Source organism: Coturnix japonica, chromosome 21 (genome assembly GCF_054131305.1).
Source record: "Coturnix japonica strain WE chromosome 21, WE-NBRP24, whole genome shotgun sequence".
Classification (NCBI taxonomy): domain Eukaryota; kingdom Metazoa; phylum Chordata; class Aves; order Galliformes; family Phasianidae; genus Coturnix; species Coturnix japonica.
Window position 1 is genome coordinate 5,284,939 of NC_140683.1, and position 13,165 is coordinate 5,298,103.

General features: G+C 45.6%; 1 long non-coding RNA gene across 1 annotated transcript; it reads right to left on the reverse strand.

Moving 5' to 3' along the window:
* Positions 1-5,247: 5,247 nt before the first annotated feature.
* LOC107321689 (uncharacterized) lies at positions 5,248-11,913 on the reverse strand. The gene is made up of 3 exons (XR_001558626.3): positions 11,786-11,913; positions 8,084-8,211; positions 5,248-5,514 (listed from the first exon to the last, which is right to left on the reverse strand). It is a non-coding gene; the product is annotated as an uncharacterized LOC107321689 (long non-coding RNA).
* Between the last annotated feature and the right edge of the window lie 1,252 nt (positions 11,914-13,165).

Sequence of the window (13,165 nt, forward strand, 5' to 3'; positions counted from 1 at the left end):
ACCAGAGGCAATGCCTACCCCACACTGTGTGTGCCCATGCCCTTCCCAGTACCCATGGGAATGATACACCCAGTTCCCCCCATTGCACACACTCCAAATGCTCTCCTCACAGCTTTCCCAGGACCCCATGGAAACTGTTAAGTCCCACAGTAGCTGGCAGCACAAGCTGACAGCACCATCACCCCTTTTTCACATGATGCAGAATATCTTCCCTTAACAAGTGCCTTAATAGAAATCACTTGCCACTGGCCTCCAATTAGCAGAGGTCTCACAAGACGACTTTCCTCCCTAGACTGCTCATTGTGAAGCACTTCTGCTGCAGTCCTATGGTGGTGGTCACTGTTGGAGTGGGAGGTGGGCTCCCTGTGTTCCCCATCAATCCAAATGGTGGCAAGCACAGCATTTGCAGCCCAGTGATGCTAAGCTGGGACTCAGCAGGACCAGGCTACTGAGATCAAACCGAACAAAGGCAGTAGGTTGCCATCAATGAGTGCCCATTAGTTGTGGCTACAGTAGGACTCAACAGCACCCTGCATCTCCATGGGAAGAAAATCAGATTAGTTTAGAGAGAGCTCAGAAAAAAAAGCAGCTCAGAGAGCAGCTGCAGGAAAGCTGGTGTGCCTGGCTGTCCCCCATAGGCCTCTCTTTAATATACTTCCCTCAACATCTCCCTTTAAGGTCAATGCTTTATAGCCCATAAAAACAGAGGACCTTTAAAAAGCATTAAGCTCCCCTTGACTTTATCAAGAACACTGCACTGAGGCCAGAAGCATCAAGTGTGCAATGAGGTCTGAACACATCCTCCTCTTAAGCCTTAGAAGGCTTTTTTTTTTGCCATATTATCTTCCCCCAGCTGGGATTGCATCAGGATGCCCTGCGTGGGAATGGGCTCTCACCCAATATCAGGGGACAGAGAAGGGCTAGAGGGGTGGTACCAGGTTTGCCTGTGAAATTACCCCTTTTCCAAGACAGCACATCCCTCAAAAGGGGCCTGTTTTCACATTCTCCTTTGCTTTTATACATATCCAGCTCCATTGACCTTCATAGTAATAGTTATGGCTTGCACCTGGGTAAATGACAAAAGCATAAACTCTGTCATTGGTTTTAATTGATTCCTCCTTTACAGCCTCTTGTAATTAATGCCAAGAACGCTGTCACAGAGCCTAAGGCTCCCATGGATAAGGCCCTGTCCATGGAGCTTCCCTCCCAGGTGTAAATCACAGAAACAAAGAAATGAAAGGAAAAACTGCCCATGGTGACACAGCAATGTAAGTTGGGTCTTATAATTCCCATGGTGTCTTACCTTGACTCGGAAAACAGCTGCAGGAAGTTGGAAAGGGCTCAGAGCTGTGAGGTCTGGAGATGCTGCCATGGGGCTGAGAGAAGGGGGTGCAACCCTTCCACCTGCAAAGGGGAATTTCTCTATTGAAGTCAACACAAAGGAAGGCAAAAATCTGTCATTTCTTGGGAAATTGGCCCAGACTGGTAGAAGATGCTAATGTGGACACTATGGGTGGAGGCACCTGGAAAAAGATGTTCCACACTATACATCCAACCTGCCAGTGTCCCCTTATTGCCCTTTTTCATCCCTTAAAAAGTGAAAATACTTTGGGAAAATAGTTCCCTTTTGCTCAAGTGTATACAGCATATTGTCCAAAGTGGCTCTGGGCCACAATCAGACACAGCTCCAAACAGAACATCTAAAGGAACATATTTCCTCCTGCTTCATTACCAACTTCTGAGGCTTTCCTGGTGAGGATCCCAGCTCAGCTGGGCTCTATTTCCATAGGGAGAGGCACAGGAGAGAGAGATGTGCTCCTTTAAGGCAGGGCTTCATGCACCTCAGGCAGAGCATTGCCATAACGTGATGCGGCAGTTGCTAAGGTAACAGCACCAACATCTTTTTTCATGAATAGCAAAGCAAATTGTCATGGAAGAGTAAAACCCACACGCGTTGCCAGGATATGTGTTCTGTTGCCCCGGGGTTACAAGTATTTACAGGCTGTTTCTTTTTTTTTTCTCCATCTTGAAAAACACTCCTATGCGTGCCCATGTACTACTGATATCCAGGAACACCTTGGTTGGAGCTGCCTTGATTCACTCCCAACACAGACACCAAATAGAGGTGGTATGTTTGGCCAAAGCACAGCAAGGGGACTTAATTTGGGTCTTCCAAATTGCCCCCATGTGTGGTTCTTTGCTTCACTCCTTGGCTGACCATGTGTTTATGCCCCCTAATTGTATTGGGTTGCATTAGGTGTCCAAAAGGAAATAGAAAAGCAAGATGAATGTATGGATCTGAAAAGATGGCTTGCTTTTTACTAAGTTTTAGGAAACAACTCATTCCCTGCAGCACATCACGTCCCAGCTCAGAAGCAGGTGGAGGAGCAGACTCTGCCAGACTTCAATCCATCCCCTATTGCTTTGGGGATACCAGGCAAGAACAGGTCAGCAACCAGCAGTGCTCATCAGGAATGGTGGGAGCCAGCCTCTTGCATTATAAACCAGAAATAAAGGAGCAGCTGAAGAACTGTGGAGGTGCAGAAGATGAATAGGAAGGGAGCTGGAACAGAGCACAGTGTGTGGTTGCAGGACCTTCCTCCAGCACAAGCCATGGGGAACTTCCTCATTAAAACAGTGTAGATAATGTTCCTCAGCTCTCTGCCACTTGTTTTGGTGAAGAGATGAGTCCATTCCTATTGCTGCAGGAGTCTGGGATGACCTGGAGGCACAGCCAGAGCTCAGCTGCAGAGCCCCAGGCAGTATGGGGTTGGTTACAGCTCTCTCCTTGTAATCTGCCTTGAGTTTTCTTTTCCTAGTGCAAACAGCACACACACTTCTTGCCTTTGTGTCCTATGAATTCCTGGAGCCTTCACAGGTGTATCCAACATTTCCAGGTGGTAGCACAGCTAGTTCCACTGGAGGCATTGTCTTTCCCTTTGTTTTTTTGTGTGTTGTATTTTTAACTCATCAGATGCTTCTGTTCGAGCCTCACAGTTGGAAATTCTGTTGCACTGCTTTTAAAGAGCAGAACGATGCCTTTTCTGGTCTGTTCATTACTGAAATAATACAAGGACTTGAGCAAGAAGGATAAAACCTCAGCCAGGCCACGCACTGTGCAAACATACCTTCCATCCTGGCACTTAACAATGGCTTTGTGTTTGCTTCTTTTGTGCCCAATAGATTATCTGCAAAAGAAAAGCAAATCCATCTTAGCAGATTTGAAAGGGTTGAACTCGCCCAAGGATCGATGCTTGCTGACTACTGTCCACTAGCGTCCCAGCCAGGCAAAACCCCCAGCATGGTCTCAGTGTTTCAGGCACCTGGAGAGAGCCCAAACTTTCTACCATGTTTTGTATCAACAGGTGGGGTCAAGGAGGGTAATAGCAAACATCAGAGTCTCATTGAGCACGATTCACACTGGGAGGATTACGTTGTGCAGCTCAGTCTGATTGCTTCAAAATAGCACAAGATTGTTTGAGCTTCTTGAGAAGCCACTTGCTTTGTGAGAGCTTTCAGGGAGAAAAAGAGTGGCTGGGAAAGGTGGGAGTCGCACCGTTGTGCAAAGTTTACCTTTCCATTCATTTGCAGCACGAGGATAACAGACTGAGTGGTGCTGTGGAGCTTCTAAAGGCCCTCTTGCATCTTCCACGGAGGGAAGGTGATAGCAGCCCTTGCTGCTGCCCAGGGCTCTGCTTGCTCAGGTGTTTTGTAGCTAATGGGAAGAAACCTCATTAAGGTACAGAGATGAATCAAATAGAAACAAACAAGTAAATAAATAAATAAAGAGAGAAACAATGCACTCCTGAAGTGATATTGACTCACTGGGAGGAAAGTGCAGACAACAGCTTATGTTGCTAAAAAAAAACAAACAAGTTTGTGCTGTTTTGGGTTCAGCATTTTAGCCAACTGTTAGGAACTTCAGAGTAAATCTCAGCATTTCCCAGGGCCCAGATTGCATATTGGACCATATACCCTGAAATGTTTTTATTTAATTTGAGTCCACATTATGCTGCCTACATATGGTGACACACACATTTCATTTTATGTAGCAGATGCTGCTTTGCTATTGAGAATGTAATATACTAGAGTATATTATAGTATCATTTGGTTTAGGGTAACTGCAGTGTTTTTTAACTCTGATTAGCCTTAATTTTAAACCTGATTTCCTGAGGAAATGAAGCTTATGAGATCCTGCTCTCCATGCATGTGGTGTGTGATGCGCATCCCTCTGCTTGTCCATCATTCTCCCATTTCTTTTGAGTTCACCGACCATTCTCAAAGCAGGATGGGAAAACCTGCATTGTTTCCTCTAACTCTTCACAAAAAGACTTCACAGGGGAGATGGAGTTCACCATCCAGGCACACGAGTCCTGGGGAACTGAGCTGACAGAGCACTTTCCCCTAAACCTTAAGCACTTCTGAAAATTAAAGAGCTGAGAGTAATAAGGCCACACTCCCATAGCACCCAGAAACAGGGATCAGTAGAGCTGAATTGTGCTGCTCTGCACAGAGGCAAAAGCCCATCTCAGTCTTAATTAGAAGCTAATTAAAAACTGCAAGTGATTTTCTCTTCTCTGGCCCAAAGGTTGAGCTGCAGACGCCGGATCCCCATTCTGACAGCATTCACATTGCTGCAGGGCAGCCCCAGATTGAACACCAAACATGGTGCAACTTGGCAACAGCTCCGGCTCCATCCTGCTGCTTGTGTCCAACTCATCTGCTCTCATTTTCAGATGTTATTCCCAGATTTCACTCTTTGGTTGGCCGAGATCATTTTAGAGGCAGCAGGGCACAGATGTGATTGAATTGCACCATGAAAGCCAGACGGCATTTTTAAGGTAGGCAGTGTTGGCAGTATTCTGTAATTCTCCATCACTTCCCAACAAAATATCCTGTTTAGCATGTTAAAATAGCACCCTCTCACCCTAGGTGCTGCACAGCCCTGCACGCGTGAACTCTTGTCTTGTTACAGCACCAATTCTGCCAAGGAGGGCCATAAACAGCACTTAGTGATGCATAATATATGAAAATGGCTCACGCTGAGCTTTTAGATACAGAAGGATTTCTTTTTTTCCTTCTTAATACTATTACAACATTCTCCTTCAGCCATTCAAGTACTGTCATAAATATTTAAGAGCTTGTTTAAAATACCCAGTCAGTGCGGAGTGAATATTTATGGCCCCCAACCCCCTGACCTTTAGATTTAGGGTATAGCATACATAAACCAGCCTCATTAAAACCTACACCACGGGTCAGCCTGTGGGATCGGATCAGAACTCCAAGCTCCTTCAAGTATTTAGCATCACTGAGGTTCCCAGTGGTAAAGAAACAATGCAACAAATGGAGGCTGTGGTTGGACCTGGACAATATTCCCACTGCTGGGGCCGGCACAGAGATGGGTAGAGCATGGATCTCCCTCCTTTTATTTCCTTTCCTTTGGGGACGGTGACAACCCAAGTTGACCCAAGAGACGGAACAGCAGCACTGAGCGGCCCGGAGCTGTCCGTGGTGCTGAAAGCAGAGAAAACTTTTCTCAGAATATGGCTTTAAGAGCTTAAGGGCTCTTCAGATCTTTATAAAGTCAGAGGTTTTAAATGTTCTACTGAAGTATACCCATATTTAAAAATAAGGAAACACTGAGAAGATAAACGCAAAGGATTGGAGCACGGTATGCAGTGAGCTGTAGAATCCAAAGAGCAACACCTAAAGAAATCCCATTCAGGTCACTGAAAAAGGCAAATGCTATGAATGTTATATCTGTTCAATATGCCCTGGGGACATAGCAGGTGTGCTGGGTAGCCCCAGATCAGCACTGCGTGTTGGCAGGGCCAAAAAATGTGACTTACGGATATCAATACCCAGTGACTTTCTATAATTCACAGATGCTCCTGGCAAAAATTCACTTAATGCTCTTGGCAGCTCCATCTTGATGAAGGTGAGGGAAATCTGGCGAAGTGAACAAGAGTTTAGATTTCTGGCAGTTTATGCTCCAGTTGGACCATGTGGCCAGAGCTTATGTGTTAAATAACCCAAGCCCAGCACGAGTGAGCAAGGCTAAAGTGCCACTTAAAGCTTAATGGGGTTGATAACAAGTGCTGGTCACTCAGTTTGGGCAGTCACACTTAACACTTACTGCAACATGAAGTCAGATGAGCACCACTCAGCTGCCTTTTACCATCCTGGGGGGAGAACTGCTGCAGGGAGCACTTGCAGCCAAGTTTTGTGTGTGCTGCCATGCCTCCAAACACAATTTTCCCATCTAGCTAGTGGTAATCAACACAGCAAAAGTACTTCTTTTGCTTTGCTAATGATGGGCTTCCTATTATTCACACCCATTTCTGGGAGGTGCTCCTGGTCCCCTGCTATATCACTGCCCTAATTGCCCTGCTACCAGTAAATATCAGCCAGGCACATGCCACAAATGATCCATGGGAATTGAACTTCATCTTCTTTTTTTCCCTGATATTCCTAGCTTTGTTAGCTGGAATTGATTCTGCTTCTACATTAACTGGAAAATAAACAAAACCCCAGCCAATCTGGCCACATGCCTATTGCTGGGAACCTGCTGAAAAAGACGAAAGATCCAATATTGCAATTAATAGGTCCACAGGGGTGCTTTGAGAAGCACTTCAGTGTCCTCACATTGCCACAACACTTCACAATACCTTCAGTGCTCCCTTTCAGGCCCTAACAAAAGCTGCTGCAGATCATCCCTGCACTACCCAGGCACGCTCCCTGTGGGGCCCCACCAGGATCTGCCTTTCTCCTCCTGTTAGTGTCCTCCCAAGGCTGCTGACAGCCTGCAGAGTCACAAGGGGAAGTAGGGACATCTCTCCCCACTCTCTGTGTCTTGGTTCCTGGTTTCCTGTACCTTGGGCAGTCAGAGAGAGTAAAAGCAATGCTAATTTCTTCCTATGTAAAAAGTTGGGAAATGCTTGGATGGGCAGAGTTATACTGATCACAGAAGGCTTTCATGGGTGGACTCAAGCATACAAAAATGAGTGCTGGCTCTGTGGAGTTAAGACTTGTTGGGATCCAGCTCTCACTTGTGGTGGCAAAAGCAAAGGCAAAATCTGAATCCTTGAAATTAGACCCAGTGATGTTCCAGAAGAATCTCTCCCCTCCTCATGCTTTTGGGAGCCTCTTCTTTGCAAAGGGAAAGGTTTTCTCAAAGACATACAAAGGGATGCCCAGGGGAACCCTTGGGAGCCCCTCTGGCTGCCCTGGATTTGTGCTTTCCATGCTCCAGATCCCGAGTTTTCAGTGCCTGCATAGGAAAGGGCAAGGAGCTGATGAAATTAAGCCATTTGCAGGAAGGCTGAAGGTTATGTGCATCAGAGCCAACCTTTATGGGTGTTTGACTAGCAGCTTTTTGTAGGCACTCAGCACATTAACAAGGTTGCTGCTGCTTATTATGCAATGATCACTTTAAACCCTCTCCTTTTATTCCTCTCACACCACAAGAACCCAAATGGAGCAATAAAAATTCCACCTGAGGGTGACAACTAATCACCTTTACCATTTGTCCCTGAGCCTGCTGCTCTCCCTGCTGGGAATCCAGCACCCAAAGCTTGTCTGTGCTCCATAGGGTGATCAGCACAGAGACACCCCACATCTGCTGCCCCTCAGGGTGGCAAAACCCCAATGGAGGACTGAGGGGGACAGCTCAAAGCAATCCTATTCATATCACTGGACAAAACCTCTCTGGATTGAAATCAGCCCCGCTTTGCTTCTCTGTCCTTGGGGGATTCCAGAGCCAGGCTGGTGAGGGAAGTTAAACTGTTGTTTGCACTGGCTGAAAGGCTCTCCAATAGCAGTGGTTTTTAAAAATTAAATGCTCGCGTCCAATTGTATTTGCATTGTGTAATGTCCTTACCCAATGCAATCACTTCAAATCGCTGTTCTTCAAATCCTCCGGGACATCTGCAGTGAACAGAGGGCCCAGGTCAAGTATAAACCTTCTGGTTTATTTGGGAATCTGTGTGTCAGTGCTACCATTGCATTAATGAACCATGTAAATCACAGCCAGTTGTTAAATAACAGACAGGAGGAGGAGGGGAAGGCAGAAGGGAGTTTGTACCTTTAACAGGGAGAGTTTTGCAGCGACAAGAAAAATCTGTGTCAGTGTTGCAACTCGCCAGCTTGGAGGACATAAGTTTCCCATCCAAATATTGCTTCTTCAGAGGCTCTTGTTGCTCCCAGGAGATTCTGCAGAAATTTGTAAAGCCCGATGTTAGCATGCTTTTAGAAGGGTATTGCAGAAGGATAATATGAATAGAAATCTTAGATGGTAAAAAATGAGAGGCAAGTTGCTTGTTTCCTTCTTCAAGCCGCATTGGGATGTAGAGGTCAGACTGACATTCACTGCAGCCTTGTCCCTGGTTTGTCAATCACTCTTTGGTTTGCATATGAACAAAGTCCAGTCCTGAGAGGGGATATCTTACATCAATGTAATATACAGTTATTACTTTAATATTAAAGGAAAATACAAGGGGAAACTGGACAATCAGGCATGTTGCTCAGCTGCAATTGTGAATCTTCACTGTTGCAGATGTGCAGATTTAGCTCAAACCCACTCCTCTTCCTGCTCCCCTCCTCTGAGAACGCAAACCAGGTCTGTATAAGGCAGAACTCTTACTTCAGTCACCATTCTCCTAAGTAACCTTCACATAGGAGATAGTGGAGGAGAGAGCAGCAGATGAAGGTGAAGCACTGGGGCAATGGAGAACCCAAGCTCACTTGGAACTTTCAAGTTCACCAACCCTTTCCCTCAACAGGTGAGCTGTGTCATAGGAAGGAGAGGGAGAGAAAACACAGAAACTGCAAGAGTGCTTTTGCTATTTTACCCCTTGATTACCAAATGCTGCTGGTACACCAGCTTCCTATAGAGAGCAGCAACCCCAGCTTGAAGCCTGAGAGAACCCACCAGCACAAATGCCATGAGTTGGGCTGCCCTAATTGCCTTCACCCATGGCAGAGCCCTATTTATTTCACTTCACATCCCTCTAACCACACAAACTCACTGCACAAACCCAATCTGTTTCCATCCCCACTTGCCCATGGTGTAGAGCACTGCCACATGTTTTTCTTCCTGTTTCAAAGTTGACACTTGTAAATGCACGCATTTATACACTATACCATCTTTTGCTGAGGTGTATTTTTCTTTTTTTAAACCAAGTTAAATTGAGACAGATACTCATTTTTCTATGTAATAGTGAGATGCCATCAACGCCTCAAGTTGCACATTTTGCATCTGCAGGAGCCAAGTAGTTATATGCTGTAATGATGAACTATCAGCTGAGACATTGCAGAGTGACAGGGATATTCTGCCTTTTACAGCTGTTTGAAAACAGTCCCTGGTCAATAAGTACTGACTTTCTCAGGAGGAGGAGACCTTGTTTGCCACTGATATTTTCAGGGAAACAGCAAGCTTGGAGCTGGTGCAGTGCTGGGCAGCAGCACAGGGTGAGATGTCGCTGTGCTGGAAATTGCCAATGATCTGTTCCATTGATCCTCACCTAGATGTGGCTCACTGGGATCTGGAGTTGGAGAAGTGTAATAATAACAAGATTTTCTATTTTCTCTGCTGAGATTAGCAGCTTTGGAGCTCTATTACCTTACTTCTTCTCCATGATTTAGCTTTAGCTTTTTTGCAGCAGTTGATGTTGTATAATAACCCAGTGTAGGGATCATCCTCTACCCCAGAGCACGCAGGTGGAAGAGGGATGTCACCCAATGGCTCTCTGCCTGTGGAGGCTGGACTGGAACAACAAAGCTGGATGAGACCCAAAATTTTCTCTGCCTGAGTGATTCCAACACTTGAAATGTGGACAGGCTGAGGGAGTTGGGTTTGTTCAGCCTGGAGAAGAGAAGGTTGCGGGGTGACCTCATTGCAGCCTTTCAGTACCTGAAGGGAACTTACTCCCAGGAGGGGAGTAAACTCTTCGAAAGGGCTGATAATAGCAGGACACGGGGAAATGGTTTTAAGTTGAAGGAGGGAAGATTTAGGTTGGATGTTAGGGGAAAGTTCTTTACTAGAAGGGTGGTTAGGTCCTGGAACAGGCTGCCCAGTGAGGTTGTGGATGCCCCGTCCTTGGAGGTGTTCAAGACCAGGCTGGACGGGGCCCTGGGCAACCTGATCTAGTAAATGTGTATGTTTGGTGGCCCTGCCAGGCAGGGGGGTTGGAACTACATGATCCTTGAGGTCCCTTCCAACCCGGGTAATTCTGTGATTCTGTGAAATGCAGCAATAGGAAGCGAGCTTTCCTCAAACAACCCTCAGAGCTCCTCTGCTCCCTCCATCCCCACAAGGCTCAGCTCCATATTTCATTGAGAGAAGCATCAGACACCGGATTCACTCTTACCAAAACAGCTGAATTTGTTGATGAGCTCATTCCAAAAATGTAACATTTATTAAATCTAAAAGTAAGTGGGAGATGTTTTGAAATGTTTGATAAGAAACTAGTTTCCTCCAGGCTGGAAAGGCTTCCCTTCATTTTCACCCTCTGTGGAAGATTTTAGAGTGGTAAGGATATTAAATACATCCTTATAATGCAGCTTCAGACAGCAAAAAGGATTAAAACTCGACTCCAGAAAAGGAAAGGAAGTCAGATTACTTGTCAAAATTACATTTGCTTTTGGATGCCATTACTTTCTACATTAAAAAGCTCTGGGGATTAGGAGATAAAGAAGCTAAATCCAATCTGGAGACAGGCTCAGAGGGAAACGTCAGCCAGCCAGTAATCCCAGCTCTTTTCTTTAATAGGATCATCCCAGAGTCAAAGAAAGTGAGAACAATTATTTAATGCCATTTTGAATCCTAGTTTCCTTTTCCAACTGACTCAGCAACGCTGTCACAGTGGTAAACCAACCTGTGGCCTGGACCTCGCAGCTTCATGCATATTGGGGGGTTATTTTTCATTCATTTTGTGTACTTTGTTTTTAAGAGTAATAAATAAAACAAACAATACACGGAAGAAGGCAAAGTCACAGCCACAGAGAACAAAACACAGTGTGCCCCAGCATCCCAGCATCAATAAGCCAGTAACCATGGTTGCACCGTTCTCTGCAGGGACAGCTATCCACACAGACACAGATGCATTGACTCAGAGAATGACTTAATTCTTCAGCGTGGTACAAAAGATAAGAAAATCTCTATGCTACCCAATTCACTGATTGATTCACAGTGAAGATTCCTCTAACCCAAGCACCAGACAAAGGTCTTCAGATGCTGCAGCAGGTGGACATCAGCAGCCAGTAAACACCAGAGTGCTTTACAGCCCAAAGAGAAGCCTACAACAGAGATAACAAAACACTAGCACATTCTGTCCCAAGAGATAGTGGATGCCCCACACCAAGAGACATCTGAGACCAATGGACAGGGCTCTGAACACCTGGTGGAGATGTGGGGTCCCTATTCATTCCAGGGAATGGGACCAGATAACCTTTAAAGGTCCCTTCCAAGCCAAACCATTCCATGACACAAGCAGAGGGTGTATGCTCTAATTATCAAAGACAGGGAGATCAGGGCAACAGTGGAGGATCTTGTTTAATGAAGACCCTGGAGTTCAAGAGATGAGCAAGAAACAAATATCCAATAAGAGCTTTACTCATAATAAGAGAGATGAAGAAATCATGCACCAGAGTTCAGCTGAATGCATGTGTAACACAATGGAAAATGTAACAATGACAACAAAGCAGCCAAACCCCAGGCTACAGTGAGTGAGGATCCACTTAAACACAACAACCATTAACACAAAAAGAAAGGAATAGAGCTACTTACATTCAGAAGGCCTCAGACACACAGGGATATCCAGAGAAACATCTTTGCTTCTGCTACCAACCCTTAGATGAAGTCTGGGCAAGGGTGGATCCTGGCTCCAGCCCTTCTGGCCACTCAGTGCATTGCATACACCTGAGCTCCCCTGGGTTGGCCCTGCCTTCTCACCAGGTGCTAAATCACTTCTTCAAGCCCAGACTTAGCATTTTCACTACAATATGCAAGAAACTGTGGGTCAAGAACTATTCATCTAGAAAGTCTCTTCTACTCTGAAAAAGAATAAATAAATTTAAAACAAAAACAAAAACCACAAAAGCCAGACATAGAAAGAAGTGATGGTGCTCCATCAGGAAGGAGAAAAGCAAAGGCTTTACTATAGCCCAGTAACTTCTGTTGCTTCCTACTAGGATGTCATAGGGGTCTGCAGGGGCAGGGCTGGCAGCTTCCACCTGGCCTTGACCACCAGTGCTTGCCATCCACAATTGAAAACTTGTCTGTATCCTTCACATCACCAAACCCATACACATATATATCAAAAGGACAGCAAGGCCAAATGCAGCATCTTCAGATGCTTGAGCCTGGAGGTATGATAATTTAAACAAATAACAGGGGGCAGTGAAGGGAATAAACTGCAGTAAGGCCAGCCAAGTGAATGCACTTGAAGGGCTTCTGGAGCTGGCAATGCAGGTTTCACAGCACATTAAATGTTCTGGGTGATACCGTGCCCTGGGATGCCACCTCCAGCTGTACCAGTGCCAGTCCTACCCAACAAAGCCAAGGAAGACCTTCATGCCTGATGCATGCTTCTTTCTTCCTTTCTTTTTTAAATTAAACTAGCTGTAGGGAAATATAGCATTTTTCCTTCAGTAATTCATTGCCACGGCTCCCCTATTTTGTCATTTTAATTAAAGCCAGACCCTGCCACAGTTTGGATGTTTGCAGCGATTAGCATTAAATCAAGCTCAAGCCTTAGGGACTGGTCCATTTTCTGGCTGTTTTTGGGCACTCACAGCCAAAAAACAGGGTCTGGGGCAGAATGCCTGAAAAGGGTAGTGCAGCCAGCATGGGTGTCCTTGACACTGTCCCCATCCCACATGCAGTTCATAAATCCAGAGAGCAGCACCACACCCCAAATTTCAGCCTAGGCACTCCCATAGCTGAGCTGCATTTTTTTGCCCAGGTACCCTGACTATATTTTCCTTTGAAGAATAGCTGTTTTAATTGCTTCTCATTAAACCCACTATTATCCTTCATCTTACATACGCAGAGCAATAGACAATTGTCACTACTACAACATAAAGGAAACAGTGGGATCTTGACTGCCCGCCCCAGACTTGGCTCTGGTCGTCCTTCCCTCCTTAGCAATTGTGCTGTTTTGCAGTT